The sequence below is a fragment of the Schistocerca cancellata genome, chromosome 1, assembly GCF_023864275.1.
Source record: "Schistocerca cancellata isolate TAMUIC-IGC-003103 chromosome 1, iqSchCanc2.1, whole genome shotgun sequence".
Classification (NCBI taxonomy): domain Eukaryota; kingdom Metazoa; phylum Arthropoda; class Insecta; order Orthoptera; family Acrididae; genus Schistocerca; species Schistocerca cancellata.
The window spans coordinates 671,871,274-671,894,937 of record NC_064626.1 but is presented as its reverse complement, the minus strand read 5'-3'; the positions used below and the strand labels follow the sequence as shown (position 1 = coordinate 671,894,937).

The following is a 23,664-nucleotide window of genomic DNA, read 5'->3' as shown; positions in this document are numbered from 1 at the left end:
GAAGTAATGTTCATCATAAAATCTTTAAAATCAAAAACATCTAGTGGGTATGATGAAATATCAACAAAGTTAATTAAAGAATGTGAGTATGAGTTAAGTAACATATTAAGCTATCTGTGTAAACCATCATTTATCAGTGAATTATTTCCTGAGTGGTTGAAATACGTTGAAGTTAAGCCACTGTTTAAGAAGGTAGATAAAGAAATGGCACCAAATTTCCATCCAATTTCACTTTTGCCAGAAATCTCAAAAATTTTAGAAAAGGTAATGTACAATCAGCTTTATAACCATCTTATCACAAATATTGTAACATACTGTCGAAGTCGCAGTTTGGATTTCTAGAGGGTTCTGATTTTGAGAAGGCTATCTACACTTACAGTGAAAATGTACTTAATTCATTAGACAAAAAATTGCAGGTGATTGGTATATTTTGTGATCTGGCAAAGGCATTTCATTGTATAAATCACAATATCTTTTTAAGTAATTTAGAATATTATGGTGTAACAGGAAATGCTGCAAAATGGTTCAAATCTTATATCTCTGGCAGGAAACAAATGGTGTTATTAGGAAAGAGACATGTATTAAGCTAACAGACATCATCCAACTGGAAACTAATTACATGTGGTGTCGCACAAGGTTCCATCTTTTTTAGGGCCCTTACTTTTTCTTATGTATATCAATGACCTTTCATCAGTAACTTTACCAGATGCCAAGTTTGTTTTGTTTGCTGATGATACAAACATTGCAATAAATAGCAAATCAAGAGAAGTCTTAGAAAGATGGGCTAGTAAAATATTTGTGGGCATTAATCACTGGTTCCTAGTCAATTCTTTGTCACTAAACTTTGAAAAAACACACTACATGCAATTCAGAACTTGTAAGGGGGTGCCCCACGAGTATATGCCTAACGTATGATGACAAGCAGACAGAAGTGGACAGCATTAAATTTTTAGGATTACAGCTTGATAATAAATTCAACTGGTAGGAGCACACCACAGAACTGCTGAAGCATCTAAACAAATCTCTATTTGCAGTGCAAATTCTGTCAGACATAGAGGATATAAAAATGAAAAAGCTGGCTTACTATGCTTACTTTCATTCCATAATGTCATATGGGATTATTTTTTGGGGTAATTCATCAAGCCAAGCTAAAGTTTTCTGGGCACAAAAACGTGAAGTAAGAGTTATATGTGGTGTGAACTCAAGAACATCGTGCAGGAGCCTGTTTAGGGAACTAGGGATACTAACTACTGCTTCCCAATATATTAATGAAATTTGTCATTAAAAATATATCACTTTTTCAAACCAACAGCTCAGTTCATGGACTCAGTACTAGAAATAAGAATAATCTTCACAAGGATTTAAAGTCACTTACTCTTGTACTCAGGAACACACATTTTCAATAACTTGCCAGCTTAACAACCAATGAAATTCAGTTTAAGAGAAGCCTAAAGGATTTATTGGTGGCCAACTCTTTCTACTCTATTGATGAATTTTTCAGTAGAACTAACTGTTTTTGTTTGTGTGTGTGTGTGTGTGTGTGTGTGTGTGTGTGTGTGTGTGTGTGTGTGTGTGTGTGTGTGAAGTACAATCTAACTTCTGCATCACTTCAGTGCAGTAATGTGTTCATTTTAAATAAGTATTGTAGTAGTTATAATATATGTTTATTACCTTATAAATAAAAAAAAAAACATTTTTTTTAAATTCTAAATTCAGTGCATTAATGTGAACTTAATAAACGAGTGCTGTAAAATTATCCTTTCATATAGTGTTAAAATATATCATTCCAACTGGGATCTGTGGAAGGTACATTAGCTTATTTATTTTAGTTGTAAATATTTGTCATGTATTATTGTTTTTCTGACATGTTCTACATCCTGGAGGACCTCCTCACTATGGATTAATTGGAATGAAAGTAAATCTAATCTAGTTTAATCTAATCTATACAAACCGATCCAAGCTATTTCAAGTACCAATGTTCTCTCCAAGAGAGTGCAAAACACTATATAGTACAAAGAATCATTTTGCTGCATATGTTTATGCATTACTGGTATCTTCTCAAAGCTGTGTACAAAAGGTCAAGAGCAGATCACAATCTACAATCACTATTATTAAAAAAATGTTTTCATTCATGCCTTCGGTCGAAATTCATTTATTGTTGAAATCATTAATCCTGTTGCAATTGGTCACTGGTGAATTAACTCAACTAGAAGTGACGACAATGCACTTATAGTTTCAGCTGACATAGTGACCGAGGAAAGTTACTGTTCTAAGGTCCTTCCATCAGAAACTCACTATAGCCAACATGACAAAAGTTGGTCTGCTGCAGTATTCTATTTAATCTTTATAGGTAATTCTACAAACAAAAACTGAGTTGGTGATCTCAAGACAAGAGGTAAGCTGAGATGTTTTCCTCACTCACGGATGTCAGCCCAAGTTTCAGTGAACCGTGTTGCAATGTGCTGCGACACTAAGTGCTTTGCTTGCATAGTTGTCTGGAGATGTTTTTCATAATACATTGGCAAATTAGTAAGTTGGTTAACTCAGCCATGAATATCAGTATAGGTTATATTATTAACCATTCCATAAAAGTTGACACATGATCTTATGAACTGTGTGACTGTCTTTAAAAAAAAAAAAACATTACATAACCTCACTACATATCAAATTGAATTCTGTCAAAAACTTTCTGAAAGTGAGAGAGAGACAAGTAATCAAATAGATTCATTTACGTGCAAGAGAAGTCCCGAAGTATCACTGAAGCAAAAATTTGGAAGAGATATTTCCAGAACTGAAAATTAGGGTAGAAATGGGTGAAGAACATATCCTTGATTTGTTGAGCAAAGGTGAAAATAAGATAAAGCTGTATTTTGCAAGTGCATGCAAGGATATTTTAGGCAAATTTAGAAGGAAATAAACTGCTCAAAAAAGAATTGCACCCTCTCATGACATGCCATGTTTGTGTTACTTTTCCTTTTTTTACTATCAGAAAACTCTTTCACAGTATTCTATGGACTACAAGAAATCATGAAGTACAGGCAGCTCTGCAAAGGAGGTAAAAGTACACCTGAATTATCAGTGTAGTTCAACAGTATGCACTGTGAATGAGACAGTGTGGTTTACGCACTTTGTTTGTCCTTTCAGCATGGCTTAAAGTTTCATTTCAGGCTTGGACTGGGCACACATTGTCACTTTAAATTAATAATGACCAGAATGGCAATCTTCCACTAAGTTTGAGTCATGGGATCAAAGCCATGATGGGACAATAGTAGCATCACACAGACTGCCATGAACATAGCACTGTATCATTGGTATTTGGCTGGAGCTGCATAGGAATGATCAATAGAAGAGAAAGTACAGCATGCAGAAATGAAGTTCATTGGTACCCCATTATTCAACAGACAAATGTCTTATACAGTAATAAGTTTTTCTAACCATTTAGTTGCTCCACAAAAAGTTTTGAGTGTTAAAATTGCTCAAAATGAGAAAGGTTAGTGGTAATGGGTGTATTAGTCTGTTGGTTCCTGGTGCTATAAACGTAGGTGGATGACATGCATCATAGACTGTTAACATGGTAGTTAATCAGACTCTAGTAGCAATTACTTTGAGAATGGTGTTCAACAATATCTCTTATCTATCTCATGAGTGTTGGACCATTGTACACACACAGCACGAAACAGTTTCTACATTTGTGCCTTTCTACTCAACATGTGGTATTGTGTAAAGATGGGAGGGTGTTGCTTCATGAACTGTGATTCTTGTAAAGCATACACACAGAAAAATAGATTGTGTTACTAATTTTAATTCCACCAGATCCAAATAATATCTGTTACTACCCCTTTCTACCATTGGAGAGGGAGTATGTGTGTTTGTGGGGAGGGGGAGATCTATGTGAATTGGCACTCTATAATCACAGTCAGTCACAGATGTATAAGGGTAGTGTCTTTGACAACCAATTAAAAAGTCCTGGGTTCCAGGTTCAATTCCAGCCACTATATATATATATATATATATATATATATATATGAATATAATAGAGGGAAACATTCCACGTGGGAAAATATATTTAAAAAGAAAGATGATGAGACTTACCCAACAAAAGCGCTGGCAGGTCGATACACACACAAATAAACACAAACATACACACAAAACTCTAGCTTTCGCAACCAATGGTTGCCTCGTCAGGAAAGAGGGAAGGAGAAGGAAAGACAAAAGGATTGGGTTTTAAGGGAGAGGGTAAGGAGTCATTCCAATCCCGGGAGCGGAAAGACTTACCTTAGGGGGAAAAAAGGACAGGTTTACACTCGCACACACACACATATCCATCCACACATACACAGACACAAGCAGACATTTACAAATGTCTGCTTGTGTCTGTGTATGTGTGGATGGATATGTGTGTGTGTGCGAGTGTAAACCTGTCCTTTTTTCCCCCTAAGGTAAGTCTTTCCGCTCCCGGGATTGGAATGACTCCTTACCCTCTCCCTTAAAACCCAATCCTTTTGTCTTTCCTTCTCCTTCCCTCTTTCCTGACGAGGCAACCATTGGTTGCGAAAGCCAGAGTTTTGTGTGTATGTTTGTGTTTATTTGTGTGTGTATCGACCTGCCAGCGCTTTTGTTGGGTAAGTCTCATCATCTTTCTTTTTAAATATATATATATATATATATATATATATATATATATATATATATATATATGGTCTTTAAATATGTCTGCTTGTGTCTGTATATGTGTGGATGGATATATGTGTGTGTGTGTGTGTGTGTGTGTGTGTGTGTGTGTGTGTGTGCGCGCGAGTGTATACCCGTCCTTTTTTCCCCCCTAAGGTAAGTCTTTCCGCTCCCGGGACTGGAATGACTCCTTACCCTCTCCCTTAAAACCCACATCCTTTCGTCTTTCCCTCTCCTTCCCTCTTTCCTGATGAGGCAACAGTTTGTTGCGAAAGCTTGAATTTTGTGTGTATGTTTGTGTTCGTTTGTGTGTCTGTCGACCTGCCAGCACTTTCATTTGGTAAGTCACATCATCTTTGTTTTTAGGTATATATATATATATATATATATATATATATATATATATATATATATATATATAATTGTAATATAAATTGTCACCAATGGTGGCATTGTGAAAGACTTCCAGTATACACAGCGACCCTCATTCTGTCAAAGGCCTTGCAAAAAAGTGCAAATGAGCAGAAAGAGAGGGCAGCATCCATCAGTGTGCCAAGTTGCTCCTAAAGATAGAAGAATCAGCAGTATGTGGATGCAGAAGGCAACTGAAACCACAACATTAAAGACATATAATGTCTTCCACAGAAAATAAAGCCTGGAATTGGCAAAAACTGTCCTGATCATCTCTACATTGGAAAAAAAATTAGATTATACCCCTCATTCTGATTTCTGTGTGGGGGGACTGCCAATACTATATAGTAAAAAAAATGGCTCAAACTAGATATGTTGTGGATTGATGAAGTGAAATGGAAAGAAGATGGCATAACACAAATACAATTTGTTATGAACAGGAAGGCAAGGTAGAGAGTGAGTTACTGTAAACAGTTAAAAGAAAGAATTTTTCTCATTACAATTTACTGCAGCCTATACCAACAGATATACGTGCTGACACCACAAGCAGGAAACAAGAAGAAACAACCAGAATAGAAGGACAAAGTGTTCAGATTAGACAGGAATTAAGGTGAGGATGCAGTCTCAACCCCCTCTATTGTATAGGGTAGTTTTTTTAATGTTCCATGAACCAAATTTGTGACAACTAACCATGATGTGGTAATGTCATTAAGCTTACAAGTAAGTGACATTATCACTGTGAAAACAAGGCAATGTGCTGTGTATTTGGATAATGTGAATTTCTAAAATCTTAATTTGCAATAAAATTTGATGAATGTAATCCACTAATATGCATATTATCTATCCAGAAATTAATGTATGGTAGAAAGAATTGCCAATAGAAATAACAATAATTTGATTTTAAAACTTTTATCTGTCAACACTTTCATTTCAGAAGCAATGTGGTCAAATACTTTTATGGTTGCACACTTTGCGCCATTCTGTGCAAGATGGTTAAATTGTGGAAAGTGGAGGCTATTTTCTTCCTAGTGCTATATTTACGAATGCTACTATTATTTTTAAGATGCAACTGATTCTTCATGATAAACTGTGTAAGGGATTAAATGTACTGAAGGTGGTGTTAGTATGCATAACTTTTTAAACATTTGGCTACATGAAGTCTGAGGATGGACATTAAATATCTGTGCAATATTGTGTGTGTATTTGTGGAAGTGCCCCAGAAAATTATTCAATACAATATAAATTAATGGCAGTAAACAGAGTAATGCTTTATTACCGAAGTGTTTGTGCAGATCTATAACAACATTATTTTCAACTCAAGTTTCGACCAATACACACAAATACAGAAATTTTGAACAATCATTTTAACACATTCTTTTCCCTCGAGCACTATTCCTATTGTTGTTCTTAGTGTTATTAGTAGTGTTACTGACAACGATAGATCTTGCATTGTACAGAACTGAGTGAACTGTTTTTTTTTTTTGTTTTTTGTTTTTTTTTTCCTACATGACAGACCATTTACCAAGAACCAATCAATAATACTTCAAATATTTGATTTATTACTTCTTCTGTTGTCACTTCTCTGTTGGGATTGATTATAATACTTGTATTAACATCTAAAAGAACTATTTCTGCTTTATTGCTGTAAAATGGAAGGTCATTTGTACACAGCAAGAACTGTAAATGTCCCACAATTGAACACTGTGGAACACTCAGTAATTTGTTCACACTCAGAAGATTCATTCCGAGATCTGCACGAGTTACCTCGTGAAACCCTTTGCTTCATCCATCCTCAAAAGCCTGGAACTTCAAGCTTCTCCAAAATAATTTTGTGATTTACTCAGTCAAATGTTTTAGATTGATCACAAAGACTTCTAGCAGATGAAATATTGTTGTTTAGATATTTTAACACATGGTCAGTGAAATAGTAGATGGCATGTTCAGTGAAAGGGCCCTCCTGGAATCCAAATTGTGATTAAGAATCTTATACATGTAGATGTGCTCAGCTATTCTCAAATACATTACCCTGTTCAAACTGTATATTGTTACTCCATAACCACAATTACGTCCAAATACAAAAGTAGGGTCCTCAATGAAATGCAGCACGTAGCACTGGAAGGACGTTTTATTGTAAACTCCAATGTACAGACAGAACAGAACTCAACTCCTGGAATATTCCAGAGCATTCAAACATTACTGACATCAGGAATTTTGAGAACTTTCCAGAAATGATAAACACTAAATAACAAATATTTTTGGTGATCGGGTTTGAATTGACAAGCTACAGCACAACAGCCAGTGACACTAACTGCTATGCCACACTGAGTGCAGCACAGCTCATGCCATTGCACCCTATAGTGCAGAAGAAGCAACTCATTATTTCAGAAGCCATTACTGGAGCCACTACAGCCCCCTCGTCTTCTACTGTATATGGTGGTGCTGACAGATACTAACATTCTTGTCATGTTGTAACATCCCTGCACTATGATTAACACTGGAGGTTGTCCCTCCCATCAGAGCTTTGTGAGTGACTATTGAGTGGGTCTTTAGTTTCTGTGAATGAGAAGCAATCATTATTAATCTGCACTTCAGGACTATAGTAGGCACCATATGGAGGACATGGACAATATCTATGCACTTTAGTCTCCTTGATAAAAGGTCAATAGATCATAATCCTTTATGTCACATGTGCCGTCCAGCAATCAACAAAGAATACAATACTGCCCTCGCAGGCATAAAACTCCATACCAGATCTCCTGGGCAGTACACCTCATTGGCTGGTGGTGGCATTTTAGCACTCTTTGTCCTCCTCATGGGTATCCAGAGTCTGTAGACAAACCAGCTGCCTAGCTTCTTTGGTGCTGGTAATGAGGTGTTTCATGTAGTCATCCTCAATATTGTCCAGTGGAAACAGAAAAACTATAACCATTGTCTATTCAGCTTCACAACCATGGAGCAGAAAGAATAGCTTCAAATCTGTCATGTCTTGCTTCACTGTGTTACATGTATCATATCAAGATACATCCAGAGCATGCAAGACCATTCATCTGTGTATAGAATGCAATTGTCTCCCTGTGGGTGATGTCGCATTGTGAAATTATCTCTGATGCTAGTCTCAACTGGAAAACTTTTCCAAGACTAGAGATTATCACACAGTGTGCTCCATACTTCAAAATTATGTCTCCTAAAAGGAACCTTGCAAATTTTTGGAGCTTCAGCAATCGGCAAAGCTTTAATGACGGCATGGTCAATGGGTTGACAGTACAGACTATTATTCACTTATTCCCATACGTTGACTTAGAGAATCACCCAACATAGTAAATCCAATTTGGTGGGATGGCACTGCTGCGGTTGGAATTGGTACCACATGCCACATAGGTAACTGTGGATTGTGCTTTCGTAACTGACTTTCCTTACAGCACCTCACATAGCATCTTAACTGTTAAGGGCAGTAGAGGCTGGGCGAGTGGTGCCAGTGCCCAATTTTATGAGAGTCTTCACAAATTACCAAAGACTGGATGTTGCCATGTAATGGAAATACTTCAGAGTCACTGGTTGCAAATACGTGGGATGACGAGGAACCATTTCCACCTAATCAGGTCATAGGTCTTCTTATACAATAGTCCATTTAGTAATTGAATTTCTCCTTCAGTCAGTTCGTCCCCCTTAAGGCTTCTAAGGTTTTCAGCAATGATGAATTTTCCCTCTGTTCAGCACCCATGTCATACTCAATGCAGCAATGACAGATTTTATCCACACTGCTGCATTCAGTTAAAGATTACCTTGAAAGGCAATCAGCATCCTTGTGTTTACATCTGTATACCACTGTGACATCATACTTTTTAAGCCTCATTTCCCATATCACCAGTTGACTCCAAGGATCCTCCAGGGTAGATAGTGGGCATAGAGAATGGTGGTCCACCACAGTGGTGAATAGTCTGTCAAATAAATATGGCCAGAACTTGTTGATGGCCCAAGCAACTGCAAGCCACTCTTCATTGGTTGTAGAGTAGTTCCTCCTGGACTTTGAAAGTACTCTGGAATCATAAGCTATCACCTTTCAGCACCATCCTGAATTTGTACTAGAAAAGCACCTATCCCATAACTGGTAGTGTCAATGTGAGGTTCTGTCTTAGTATACTCATTATATAATGATAGGACTGGATACAACGGTAGCATCTCTTTGAGGACAAGGATAGATCTTTCCTGTATCTTATCCCAGAAAAAATTCAGCCTCTCCCTCCAGTAGTCGTTCCAAGCAATGTACCACAGTACACAGACCACTGGCTCAGGTGCTTTACTAAATAACAATCAACTGCAAGTTTTAACATCTGCATCTATGATTTTGAATAAAAGGCCTGAGTGCCAGAGGCCCTCAATGAACCTGCAGGACAGTCCCTAAAATCTCACATATATATGTACAACTAGTTGTTAAATTAATGCAGAATTATTTGGTTCTGCATGTAAGGCACAAACAATATGTCAGGCACTGTAGAGCAAAAAACATTATTATTGCACACGTGCAAATGTTGTAATATTTATGAACGTATTTTTAATTTCCAACCATTGATACCAGATTTTAACGAAAGTATAAAGTATCATTCTAGTCCCTAAGGATGGAAAGTTTTAAAAGAAAATATTGGATTATCCTTTCACGGGCTATCAGAAACGAGATGGACTGCATGGACAGATGTCGTGCAAACACTTGCTAAGCAATTACCAGAATTACGAAGGGCGACTCAATTTGCTTTTGACTTTAATTTGACTGCTTAGGCTAAAGATCATACAGAATTATTTAAAGTCATTACAGTATGTCTTCATGTTTCAATGTGGTACAAAGTATTAGCTGCAATAAACATGTGTATCACTGTGCTTCAAGCAAGTGAAGCCACAATAGAGGTTGAAAGTACCAATTTAAAGTCTAGGTCTTCCACAGCGGTCGGCTGCAGTTGTTAAACGGAAAGTTCAGTGATCTGCCCATGTCTTGCATGGTCAGACAAGCGAGTTTGTGTGCTCAGTGCGGGAATATTTCGAGAGAGAGAGAGAGAGAGAGAGAGAGAGAGAATGGTGCAGCTCTGTTGCCTCTAACGAAGGCAGTCAAAGAACTGAAGACGCTTTGAAGACACACAAAAATACTGTAGCGAAAATTTGTAAGAGTAAATGCTGTGCAGAAGGGGAAGAGCCCGGTTCATCCGAATTGCTCATACCCGGTAAAGAGGAGAGAATCACGCGTCATAAACTTGGACTCTCTTCAACAAGACACTGATCGTCGTCACATATCGATATCACGCAGTCCCGGATCTACGATATTTCCGAGCCGGGGCAAAAACTGTCAAATATCTATTTTTCAAAAATATAGCGCACATCTTTCTGAAGAATTTGATATACTGCACATATATGTTCGAGGAAATGTGAGACATGTTATTTGGTCTTAAGTGTGCCACGCCTTCTTTCATTGCACGTCACTGTATTTCGCTCTGCGGAATTCAAACTTGCATATTTTGTAATGAAGCCATCAAACCTGTATTCAAGACAGCGGAAATTAAAACATCCTGTGACGCCTCTCCTGTTCCCAGTCATCTGATTTGACATCTTACCCCTCTTTATAACATTAAATATGGAAAACATAAACCAGTAAAGACAAGAGACAAGCCAGACAGGACACATTTCTTCAGTCCATAAGTCCCAGCATTTTTTTTGTCTCAACTTGCTACAGCTTTACACGACCCCATTTACATAATTAAAAGGACAGGATATAGCTCACGAACTGCCAATGTCAAATGCCTATTAGGCCTGCTGCAAGTAAAAAGTTCAATGTTAGGAAATAGTTTCACATTTCATTTATATGCTCCAGTTTCTTAAGCATGAGATCGAAAAGTAGTAGTAGTACGAAATTTTTATTTGGAATCGTCATATTCTTCTATATAATTTGTGTGATGTCACCGTTTCTTCTCCTTCCTCGTCCTAACAAACAACTAATTCTGCAACTATTCCTGCCATTGACAAAATTCATTCTCCGGTTAACTTCACTAACCCTGCCAGGTTCACAGATTTCGAAATCCCGGGTTTGTACAACGCGTTTTCCGCGCTGTTTAGAGAACAGAATTGCTGCTGCGGCTGCTACCTGGGACTGTACAACTGGCCCTTAGGCTACAGTCACGATAGCTCCGATATCGGTGGATTCCGCCACAGCCGACATCTGCTGGAGACGGCCAATCTTTTCAAATCAGTGCGCCAACACGTGCGCAGTCACACGTAACCGATCTTATAGCTCGAACGTACAGACTTCGGACTACAGTTGGTGAAATTAGAATCAGTTTTTCTTCCGTCAAATCGACCGACGTTCTCGCACACTAAATATGGAAATTGACAAGTTTAGTCGAAGAAAGAGCGAGTTTGTGGCATCCTGAGGATGAAAATATCATAATCGAGATTGCTTCAGAATATGTGGACTGAAACCGCAGGTTTATTCGAATCCTCGAATAGGCAAAATCTTTCACAGTATCTTATGCTACACTTTATGCTTGCCTTTCACTCGTGTGCTGAATGACTGTCATTGAACATTAGTTGAGGTATGTCTGCACAACTTTAAAACAAATGCAGCGAAAAAGAGTGTTTATACTTTGTTTTCAAGGTGTATTGAATCATTCTTTTTCTTTCTTGATCAAAAAGTCAGTATAAATTTGAAAACTGACTAAATCACAAAATAATGTCGATAGTGAGGTACAAATTGACAAACATGCTTGGAATGACATGGGGTTTTATTAGAACCAAAAAAATACAAAAGTTCAAAAAATGCCCGACAGATGGCGCTTCATCTGATCAGAATAGTAATAATTAGCATAACAAAGTAAGACAGAGCAAAGATGATGTTCTTTACAGGAAATGCTGAATATGTCCACCATCATTCATCAACAATAGCTGTAGTCGAGGAATAATGTTGTGAACAACACTGTAAAGCATGTCCGGAGTTATGGTGAGGCATTCACGTCGGATGTTGTCTTTCATCATCCCTAGAGATGTCGGTCGATCACGATACATTTGCGACTTCAGGTAACCCCAAAGCCAATAATCGCACGGACTGAGGTCTGGGGACCTGGGAGGCCAAGCATGGCGAAAGTGGCGGCTGGGCACACGATCACCACCAAACGACGCGCGCAAGAGGTCTTTCAGGCGTCTAGCAATACGGGGTGGAGCGCCATCCTGCGTAAACATCGTACGTTCCAGCAGGTGTTTATCAGCCAGGCTGGGAATGATGCGATTCTTAACATATCGGCGTACCTATCATTCGTCACGGTAGCAGTTACAAAACCAGAATCACGCATTTCCTCGAAGAAAAAAGGCCCGATAACGCTAGATGTGGTAAATCCAACCCATACAGTGACTTTCTCGTCTTGCAATGGAGTTTCCACGACAATTCTAGGATTTTCGGTAGCCCAAATTCTGCAGTTGTGGGCGTTGACAGACCCTCGGAGCGTGAAATGAGTTTCGTCGGTCCACAACACGTTACTCAACCAATCATCTTCCGCCATCTTTTGAAACGCCCACACAGCAAATGCCCTCCGCTCCACTAAATCGCCAGGTAACAGTTCATGATGCCGATGGATTTTGTACGGATTGCATCGGAGGGTACGCCTCAGTGCCAACCAAACAGTAGTGTATCGAATGCCGGTGCGACGTGCGACTGCACGAGCGCTGACTTCCCCCTGCATAGACGTACCCGCTACAGTCGCCATTTCTTCCTGAACTGTCCCAGCAGCATTACGCCTTGTGCTCGGTCGGCCACCACGGGGCTATCGTCTAAACAACCCGTGGCTTCGAACTTCGAAATCATTCTCGCCACAGCGGCATTTGTGAACGGACCTTTACCCGTTCAAATCCCCTTCCTATGGCGATAGGATCGTAACACTGAACTAGCACATTCCCCATTCTGATAATACAGCTTCACTAAAAGCGCCTTTTCAGGTAACGTCAACATGCTGCGACTGCTGGTGCATCTGATTCCCTCTCTCATTACATCTCCTTTTATACGATTGTCATGCGCAGTCACTGACGTTTTGCTGTCCAGCACCATCTGTAGGACATTTTGTGAACTTCGTTGTGTTTTTTTTTTTTGTTCTAATAAAACCCCATGTCATTCCAAGCATGTGTGTCAATTTTTACCTCTCTGTCTACATTCTACATTATTCCGTGGTTTATTAAGTTTTCAAATTCATACCGACTTTTTGATCACCCGGTGTATATATATAAAAGCTATATGTAAACTGAATGAGCTACAAACGTCAAAAGTAAATTAACGGGTTGTTTTGTGGCAAGGATAATATTAAATATCTATATGAAACAAAGTAAGAAATACGCTCTTCAGTTTATTAATTCATGTATCTTTATCCTTTTTGTTTCGGGAAGTGGTAGAGTACGGACGTATGCTTGGATCCAATGTACCAGCATTGTTAAAACTGTGTATTTTAACCGTTCATTAAAAGTGTTATAAAAATTATTAGAAAAGGAATATTTATTCGCACAGTTATAACTTCAACTCCTATCGGTTCATCATTTCACTAGCCGCCGAGATCCTGCATGAAGAGGTTCTGTGCAGACAAGAATAATTACCGCCATATCTGGAGAAGCGTTCCTACATCGAAATTGTCACACTCAAGACTAAACACAATGGGATTAATGTGGAGGTAATGACTCAAAGACTCAGACTTGATAGGCACTTACTGAACATGATTTACTTAGACTAAAAATGTGCTTCGTGTGTTTAAGAACTTATAGACAGATGGACAGTTTCAATGGTCGCAGTGATTATTTGGTACCGCACACTACCGGAAGCAGTAATACATAATGCAAATAATTTTTCCAATTATTCAAGCAATTATTAATCCATCTCCATTTCCACATCCCTATTCAAAGGCCACTACGAATTATCCCGAGTATGTTACAGAATGTTTCTCCCGTCATCTCATACATTCGTAAAACTTGTCCGGTTATTCCGATAACTGAGGACTGAGTGTATACAGAATGTTTCTCCCGTCATCTCATACATTCGTAAAAATTGTCTGGTTATTCCGATAACAGAGGACAGAGCGTAAAGTACTCGCGATGTTCTTTACGTTACAGGAAATCTCCTTCACATGCATTCAGCGTCTCTTCCTTAGCAGAAGGCGCTATGCAGCACTCGTATCCAAGCACAGAGGCGTTGTGGTATCCACCCAACCCTAAGAGGTTAAAAATCTAACCTACTTCACACACAGAATAGATTCTAACATAAGCTAACCTCCTTGACCCTGCTAAAAACTGACGAAGAAGATAGGAGGTATCATGACCACACTGTCGGCCGAAGTTATCGGGCGACCTACGACGACGATATCTGAAGACCAATGTCGATGCCACTGTGATCACAGCCTAAGGTTGCGGTCACAGTAGCTCCGATATCGGTGGGTTCGGCCGACGGCCGACATCGGCCGCAGACAGCCGATCTTTTCAAATCAGTATGCCAATACGTGCGCGGGCACACTGTAGCCGATCTTGTCGCTAGCCTTGGACAACAATCGGTCAAATTCAAAGCAGTCTGTTTTCTTTGGCCAAATTGACCGACATTATCGCAAACAAAATATGGAGCGTAAGAAATGGCTCTGAGCACTATGAGACTTAACTTCTAAGGTCATAAGTCCCCTAGAACTTAGAACTACTTAAACCTAACTAACCTAAGGACATGACACACATCCATGCCCGAGGCAGGATTCGAACCTGCGACGTAGCGGTCACGCGGTTCCAAACTGAAGCGCTTAGAACCGCACGGCCACACCGGCTGACTATGGAGCATAAGAAACAGATAATATCATAATCGGGTTATAGTTCGGAATCTATGGACTGAAATCGCAGGTTTATTCTAAACCTCAAATAGGCCAAATCTTTATTGGAAATTTTAGGTGTAGATTACAACCTCAAAAAATAATTAGTTCAAGTGAAAGGGTTATTTCCTATTTGCAATTTCCAGGAAAATTGTTTTCGAATCACAGAGTACCATTTTCCTTAGCTGGTGACAAGCATTCTCAACTACACAAAAAGAAGTCCCCGTGTCGACTAGCAAACGGACAGTTTGGCTGTCGATGAAAAAGTCTATGAGATATCCTGACATCTTGGAAACTGCCATGCATGGAGGATTTTCATCTATGGCGTGCTCACCTCCATATACGGACACCTCTCTTCGAGTGGAGTTTAGTTTAATTCTCTCTGTTTACCTAAACTGGCGGCGAGGCTTATCGCTGGTATCTCTGTATGGCGACGATGAGGGACGCTGCAACGTGTTGGGATGAGACCTTGCCCGTGGTCTGACGACGGGCTACGTCGCGCAGGTCGACTGACTGCAGCTGACTGGTGTGAATAAAACTGTTGTGATGGTTGATATTTGGCAGCTTAATACTTAAAGAAAACTCGCCTCCTTTCTCTACAGTAGCGTACTTGTTCACAGTGAAAATACATCGATGTGTTGTCCTTCAAATGACAGTTGTTCTACGGGGCGGTATACGTAGTAGAAGAGTTGGTTGGATGCTGGCTTGTCGTTTGATGGCTGCAGCAGAGGTCCATGTTGGCCGAGTCCATGCTTCCTCGCAGGTCGACTTCTGACGAAGATTTGTGCCACAGACCGATATGCCTCTCCTTCAACATTCTCCATTACCTTCTGACAAACTAAGTCAACAATCGTGGCTACTATTTCTTCTTTACTCGGTCCGACAGTTCTGGCTGCCGTATCTCTTATAACCTGGTATATAAGAGAGATGAGGTCGTGGAGGTGTTCCACTGACACAGCAACCACATTTGGCAGTTGATCACACCTATTTCGTCGAACTCTCTTCTGTTGTATTTCCCTGATGTACTGGCACCACTCAATAAACTCTTCAGTTGTTTGGACATCCTTTAACAGAAGATCTTGGTACAAGTTTTCTGCCACCCTACATCTACATGATTACTCTGCAATTCACATTTAAGTGCTTGGCAGACGGTTCCTCGAACCACAATCATACTATCTCTCTACCATTCCACTCCCGAACAGCGCGCGGGAAAAACGAACACCTAAACCTTTCTGTTCGAGCTCTGATTTCTCTTATTTTATTTTGATGATCATTCCTACCTATGTAGGTTGGGCTCAACAAAATATTTTCGCATTCGGAAGAGAAAGTTGGTGATTGAAATTTCGTAAATAGATCTAGCCGCGACGAAAAACGTCTTTGCTTTAATGACTTCCATCCCAACTCGCGTATCATATCTGCCACACTCTCTCCCCTATTACGTGATAATACAAAACGAGTTGCCCTCTTTCGATGTCCTCCGTCAATCCCACCTGGTAAGGATCCCACACCGCGCAGCAATATTCTAACAGAGGACGAACGAGTGTAGTATAAGCTGTCTCTTTAGTGGACTTGTTGCACCTTCTAAGTGTCCTGCCAATGAAACACAACCTTTGGCTCGCCTTCCCCACAATATTATCTATGTGGTCTTTCCAACTGAAGTTGTTCGTAATTTTAACACCCAGGTACTTAGTTGAATTGACAGCCTTGAGAATCGTACTATTTATCGAGTAATCGAATTCCAACGGATTTATTTTGGAACTCATGTGGATCACCTCACACTTTTCGTTATTTAGCGTCAACTGCCACCTGCCACACCATACCATACAGCAATCTTTTCTAAATCGCTTTGCAACTGATACTGGTCTTCGGATGACCTTACTAGACGGTAAATTACAGCATCATCTGCGAACAACCTACGAGAACTGCTCAGATTGTCACCCAGGTCATTTATATAGATCAGGAACAACAGAGGTCCCAGGAAGTTTCCCCGGGGAACACCTGATATCACTTCAGTTTTACTCGATGATTTGCCGTCTATTACTACGAACTGCGACCTTCCTGACAGGAAATCACGAATCCAGTCGCACAACTGAGACGATACCCCATAGGCCCGCAGCTTGATTAGAAGTCGCTTGTGAGGAACGGTGTCGAAAGCTTTCCAGAAATCCAGAAATACGGAATCAACTTGAGATCCCCTGTCGATAGCGGCCATTACTTCGGGCGAATAAAGAGCTAGCTGCGTTGCACAAGAACGATGTTTTCTGAAACCATGCTGATTACGTATCAATAGATCGTTCCCTTCGAGGTGATTCATAATGTTTGAATACAGTATATGCTCCAAAACCCTACTGCAAACCAACGTCAATGATATAGGTCTGTAGTTCGATGGATTGCTCCTATTACCCTTCTTAAACACTGGTGCGACCTGCGCAATTTTCCAATCTGTAGGTACAGATCTATCGGTGAGCGAGCGGTTGTATACAATTGCTAAGTAGGGAGCTATTGTATCAGCGTAATCTGAAAGGAACCTAATCGGTATACAATCTGGACCTGAAGACTTGCCCGTATCAAGCGATTTGAGTCGCTTCGCAACCCCTAAGGTATCTACTTCTAAGCAACTCATTCTAGCAGCTGTTCGTGGTTCAAATTCTGGAATATTCCATTCGCCTTCCCTGGTGAAGGAATTTCGGAAAACTGCGTTCAATAATTCCGCTTTAGCGGCACAGTCGTCGGTAACAGTACCATCGGCACTGCGCTGCGAAGGTATTGACTGCGTCTTTCCGCTTGTGTACTTTACAAACGACCAGAATTTCTTCGGATTTTCTACCAAATTTCGAGACAATGTTTCGTTGTGGAACCTATTAAAGGCATCTCGCACTGAAGTCCGTGCCAAATTTCGCGCGTCTGTAAATTTTAGCCAATCTTCGGGATTTCGCGTTCTTCTGAACTTCGCATGCTTTTTCCGTTGCCTCTGCAACAGCGTTCGGACCTGTTTTGTGTACCATGGGGGATCAGTTCCATCTCTTACCAATTTATGAGGTATGAATCTCTCAATTGCTGTTGCTACTGTATCTTTAATTTGAGCCACATCTCGTCTACATTTGCATAGTCAGTTCGGAAGGAATGGAGATTGTCTCTTAGGAAGGCTTCTAGTGACACTTTATCCGCTATTTTAAATAAAATTATTTTGCGTTTGTTTCTGGTGGATTTGGAAGAAACGGTACTGAGCCTAGCTACAACGACCTTGTGATCACTAATCCCTGTATCAGTCATGATGCTCTCTATTAGCTCTGGATTGTTTGTGGCTAAGAGGTCAAGTGTGTTTTCGCAACCATTTACAATTGGCGTGGGTTCGTGGACTAACTGCTCGAAATAATTTTTGGAGAAAGCATTTAGGACAATCTCGGAAGATGTTTTCTGCCTACCACCGGTTTTGAACAAGTATTTTTGCCAATATATCGAGGGAAGGTTGAAGTACCCACCAACTATAACCGTATGAGTGGGGTATTTATTTGTTACGAGACTCAAATTTTCTCTGAATAGTTCAGCAACTATATCATCGGAGTCTGGGGGTCGGTAGAAGGAGCCAATTATTAACTTAGTTCGGCTGTTAAGTATAACCTCCATCCATACCAATTCGCACGGAGTATCTACTTCGAATTCACTACAAGATAAACCACTACTGACAGACACAAACACTCCACCACCAATTCTGCCTAATCTATCTTTCCTGAACACCGTCTGAGACTTCGTAAAATTTTCTGCAGAACTTATTTCAGGCTTTAGCCAGCTTTCTGTACCTATAACGATTTCAGCTTCTGTGCTTTCTATTAGCGCTTGAAGCTCAGGGACTTTCCCAGCACAACTACAACAATTTACAACTACAATTCCGACTGTTCCTTCATCCAAGAACGTCCTGTATTTGCCATGCACCCTTTGAGATTGCAGCCCACCCCGTAGTTTCCTGAGGCCTTCTAACCTAAAAAACCGCCCAGTCCACGCCACACAGCCTCCACTACCCGTGTAGCCGCCAGCTGAGTGTAGTGAACTCCTGACCTATTCAGCGGAACCCGAAACCCCACCACCCTATGGCTCAAGTCAAGGAATCTGCAGCCAACACGGTCGCAAAACCGTCTGAGCCTCTGATTCAGACCCTCCACCCGGCTCTGCACCAAAGGTCCGCAGTCCGTTCTGCCAACGAAGTTGCAGATGGTGGACCCTTTTCATCAGCTCCTCTGGATTCACATGTGGCACAGAGACAAAACATTCTGGATGCAGCACTGTCCCGTGTCCCATGATGTTGATCCAGTCCTACAATTTTTCTGTGGCTAAACGGACTTGCTGGATTGTCACCATACATTTTTTGAATCGGGTTTGGAATTGATTCCAGCTATGTAGCTTTTCGTCGTCCTCAGACCACTTCTGGGATGTACCGTCCAAGTAAAAGTACCCACTTGCCAAACACATCGTGTCATCCCACCTGTAGCTTTTGGCGATTCGGTCAAACCTCTTTTGTCATCTTGTTGGATCCTGACAAGCAGTTTCGGAGAACATTGCTGAATGTCTGATGAGCAGGTGACTTACTGCTGCCTTGGAATCCATTGGTGCCGTGCAATTAGGGATCGTGGGAGTTACGTATTGCTTGTATTCCGGTACCTGTCCTTAGGAGATAACTTTTAACATTGTTTAACTGCCACAGTGGTGAAGATGTTTTGGAGCACCCAGCGTCTCTACCAAACGGTGTCATATTGTTAACTACACTTAAGTTCAAATCGGAAACTAAATTTGTCAATGAAATAAAAACACACAGCACTAAAAGCGTGTTTATTACTAAAATCAACGTACAGCCGTTTTTTATACAAACATCGAATGTGCTGTAACACTAAGTGCTTTGCTTGCATAGTTATCTGGCGATATTTTTCAATTAACTTTGTCATAATACATTGGCAAATTAGTATGTTGGTTAACTCACAAACATCGAATATTCCAGAATATACAAATAGAAATTTCGGGAACCTTCCAGAATTGATAAATACTAAATAACAAATAATTGCTTGGTGATTGGATTTGAACCGATGGTCTGCAGAACGACAGGCAGCGATGCTGACTAAGCCCAAACTGCACGCAGCACAGCTCGTGGCAATATAGAAAAAGCAATGACTGAATCAGAAGTAATCTTCAGAAGTAGAAATAAAATCCGGAGTGAAAAGATATCAGTTATAAGTCTGACTGAGAACGCTCTCATCCTCACATAAATTGTTGAATGGAATGAAAAGTTTTCTCAACACAAAATATGAACTGAGAGTAAACCGAAGAAAGACATTAGTAATGAATAGCAGAAATGAAATTAGTTAAACTTCACATCAGAATTGGGAACCACGTAGTAAACGAAGTGAAGGAGTCTGCTACAATGGAAGCAAAACAAAACGGCGGACAAATCAAAGAGGATATAAGAAGCACTGTAGTACTGGTAAATAGCCTTGCCAAAAGAGGTCTGTTGGTATCATACGTAGCCCGTTGCCATTTTCCCTTTTGTTGAGAAGCACAATTCTTATTTTGTACAGTAGATATGGTGCCTCAGTGCCTAGTGTGTTATAAGATGCTTGATAGAATGAAGTGAAAATTCAGCGTCACTGCGCGTCCCTTCATGCCGCGCAATTTGATGAGATGGGCGGCGAAGCAAGGAACCAACTCGTTACCACACTGAAGGCCAAAGTACAGCAACAGACAAGGAGAAGTTCATAATGTTGATTTTTCTTTTGGTTTTTAAACTTAGCCTTATGCAAAACACAATGTATTACTTTTCCTATTTACCACACGTTTCGACACCTATGTATCATCTTTCTTGGGTCTCAATTTATTTCTGTAAAGTATCACTTTTTTATATTTTAGGCCTAAAAGCTGTAACATGCGTATTTTGTTTAACTTGTTCCGGCTGTTCACCTGAAGCTACATTACTAGTGAAAACGAATTTCTACAGCTCGCTTGTTTTTATGCCTGTTTATCGTTTTAACACCACGTCATCTGCAAAGCAGTCGCAAAGAAATGAGTTTATTTTTGAAAATACTTTTTCGTAAGAACCGGTAATGGTTGCGTAGTACTTCAGTGTACTTACATTTTTCGTCAGGTTGTGTATCTTTGGCGTACTTTCTTTCGCACTGTCGCTGTATAAACTGTTTCCCACGTCTTCTAATACTTCATTCTCGCCCGTTTTCGCAGGATTATTAGACAAAAACGGGATCTGGGGAAACGCTCTGCTGCCAAACTCAGAGGCGCTACATTAGTATGGCCGCTTACTTTTTCATTGTTTTGTTTCTGTTCAGTGTGTCACTCATTCTGAATGTTTGGTGAAAATTTTCTGTGGCGTTTCTGCTGAGGGAGAACTAATGTGATGTGATGTGATGTGATGTGTGTGTGTGTGTGTGTGTGTGTGTGTGTGTGTGAGTGAGTGTTTGAGATGGGAAAATTCTCATCTTTAGGAATTTATTCACTCGTGATCGTTCTTTTTTGAGAACCGTTCATTTTTACTCTTTCGCCACTCCTCTTTTTTTTTATCTAACTGTGCATGCTGCATGGATTTTAGATAAAATTCCACAAAAAGTTATCAAGTGCGCACAAGTATTACTTCTGCATGATAAATCCGCTGATTACCTTATGTACACACTTTGTTTTCTTTGATGTCCTTAGCTGAATGTGTCTTTAGAAAGCATCACTTTAGTTACTTGACTTGACGGGCCATTGACTTCAAGTCAGGTAGAAGATAAGGCATGGTGAACCGAAATACGGATTAAGAAGCCTGTTTACGACCCAGTCCACACAACCCCCCCCCCCCTCCCGTCATTGACTTTCGAGGAAAGCTTCTAGTCGTAGCAAGTTCACTGTCTTCGTTTCAGTTCATTTACAGAAAATCTGTCAAAGTATATGAAGACAAGTGGTCATTTAACGTCGTCACCGAAAGTCTCGAAAAATACTGGATCAATTTACTTCAACCTTTTACGTTATACTCTCATGAAAATTCGTATGGACATGGGTTACAGGGGTGTTCATAAATTATTTATACGATTATACGAAAGTAACCTTTAACTGTGGAAAGAGTAAATAGCTTACAGAAATGTATGTATGATACAGCACTGAATGTTAGTTTCCAACGTTCCCTCTAGGTGAAATGTCGAAATGAGTTATTCCAACAGTCATCATGGAGTTGTATTAGGGTGCAGAGTTTGTGCAGCGTTGTTTATGGTGGGAGAGAGGGGGGAGGAGGAGGATATCGAGACAGGGAGAGGGGGGGGGGAGGATATCGAGACAGGGAGAGGGGGGGGAGGAAATCGAGGCAGGGGGAGAGGGGGGAGGAAATCGAGGCAGGGGGAGAGGGGGGAGGAGATCGAGGCAGGGGCAGAGGGGGGAGGAGATCGAGGCAGGGGCAGAGGGGGGAGGAGATCGAGGCAGGGGCAGAGGGGGGAGGAGATCGAGGCAGGGGCAGAGGGGGGAGGAGATCGAGGCAGGGGCAGAGGGGGGAGGAGATCGAGGCAGGGGCAGAGGGGGGAGCAGATCGAAGCAGGGAGAGGGGGGAGCAGATCGAAGCAGGGAGAGGGGGGAGCAGATCGAAGCAGGGAGAGGGGGGAGCAGATCGAAGCAGGGAGAGGGGGGAGCAGATCGAAGCAGGGAGAGGGGGGAGGAGATTGAGGCAGTGAGAGGGGGGAGGAGATCGAAGCAGGGAGAGGGGGACAGGGAGGAGGAGATCGAGGAGGGGGAGGAGATCGAGACAGGGAGAAGGAGTAGTATATGTTCAGAGAGATGGAGTGAGATGATGTGTGTCATACATGTGGAGTGATATCTCGGTTATAAATCAAACACTGAAGTAAAATCTTATAAAAAGATATAAAACTATTTTGCTTCTGTCTTTATTTTGGTATTTAGGACCTCCAACTTTTGTCACACATTAATACTAGTTTTTAAAAATGTAATTACTAGTAACTTATGTAATCAATATTACAGCCTTACAAAATAGTGATAACAGTAATGAGTATTTGAAAATAATTTGGTTTCGTGACCAAAATCCAAACTAACACTTCTCTTTTTTTTCCCCCCTCAGAAAAGCTCATTTTACTCCTCAGGGGGGTTATTATCCCCAGGTTCGGAATCACTGTTTTAAGTTGAAACAGTCGAAAGATACAGCCATATATGTCACACATTTTGGCACTCGTAAACTCACTCATCAAAATCTATAGACGAAGTATATATACCTGACAGGCCTGGTGATCTAGCAGCAAAGCATGTGCCTGGAAACTCTGGTCGCTGGGTCGAGTCTCGGTCACACCACAGATTCATTAGTGTTCATCGCCAAGAACACATGGTTCAGATTCCACGTTAAACTATAGGTTCCATTTTCCAGGTTGGCTAAATGAGGTAGGTTAGGGACATACATCTCGCCAAAGTGGTGTTCAATAAAAATACTTGTTCGAAGTCATTTAGCGACACGAAATTATTATTATAATCTATACACAGAAGTAAGATTGTTCGGAACCTTCAGAGCACAGGTTCAACCAGTACTTGTCGAGGTTTTTCTGTCATATGAGTTGAAGTGTAAGTGTCCCCCTTGAATTTTCAAATTTCCTCGGCATTTTAACTCGGGTCACATGGCTTTTGCTGTAGAGCTTTCACCATCAGCATATTAGCGGTGGGAATCCGAAATAGGAATTGCTGTCCTCCACTTTGCATTAGGGATCCG

General features: G+C 40.6%; 1 protein-coding gene across 3 annotated transcripts in view; it reads right to left on the bottom strand.

The window, feature by feature from the left end:
- LOC126183905 (AMP deaminase 2) overlaps window positions 1–23,664 on the bottom strand; it is a 450,522-nt gene that overhangs the window by 177,791 nt on the left and 249,067 nt on the right. The gene's annotated exons all lie outside the window — the stretch shown is intronic.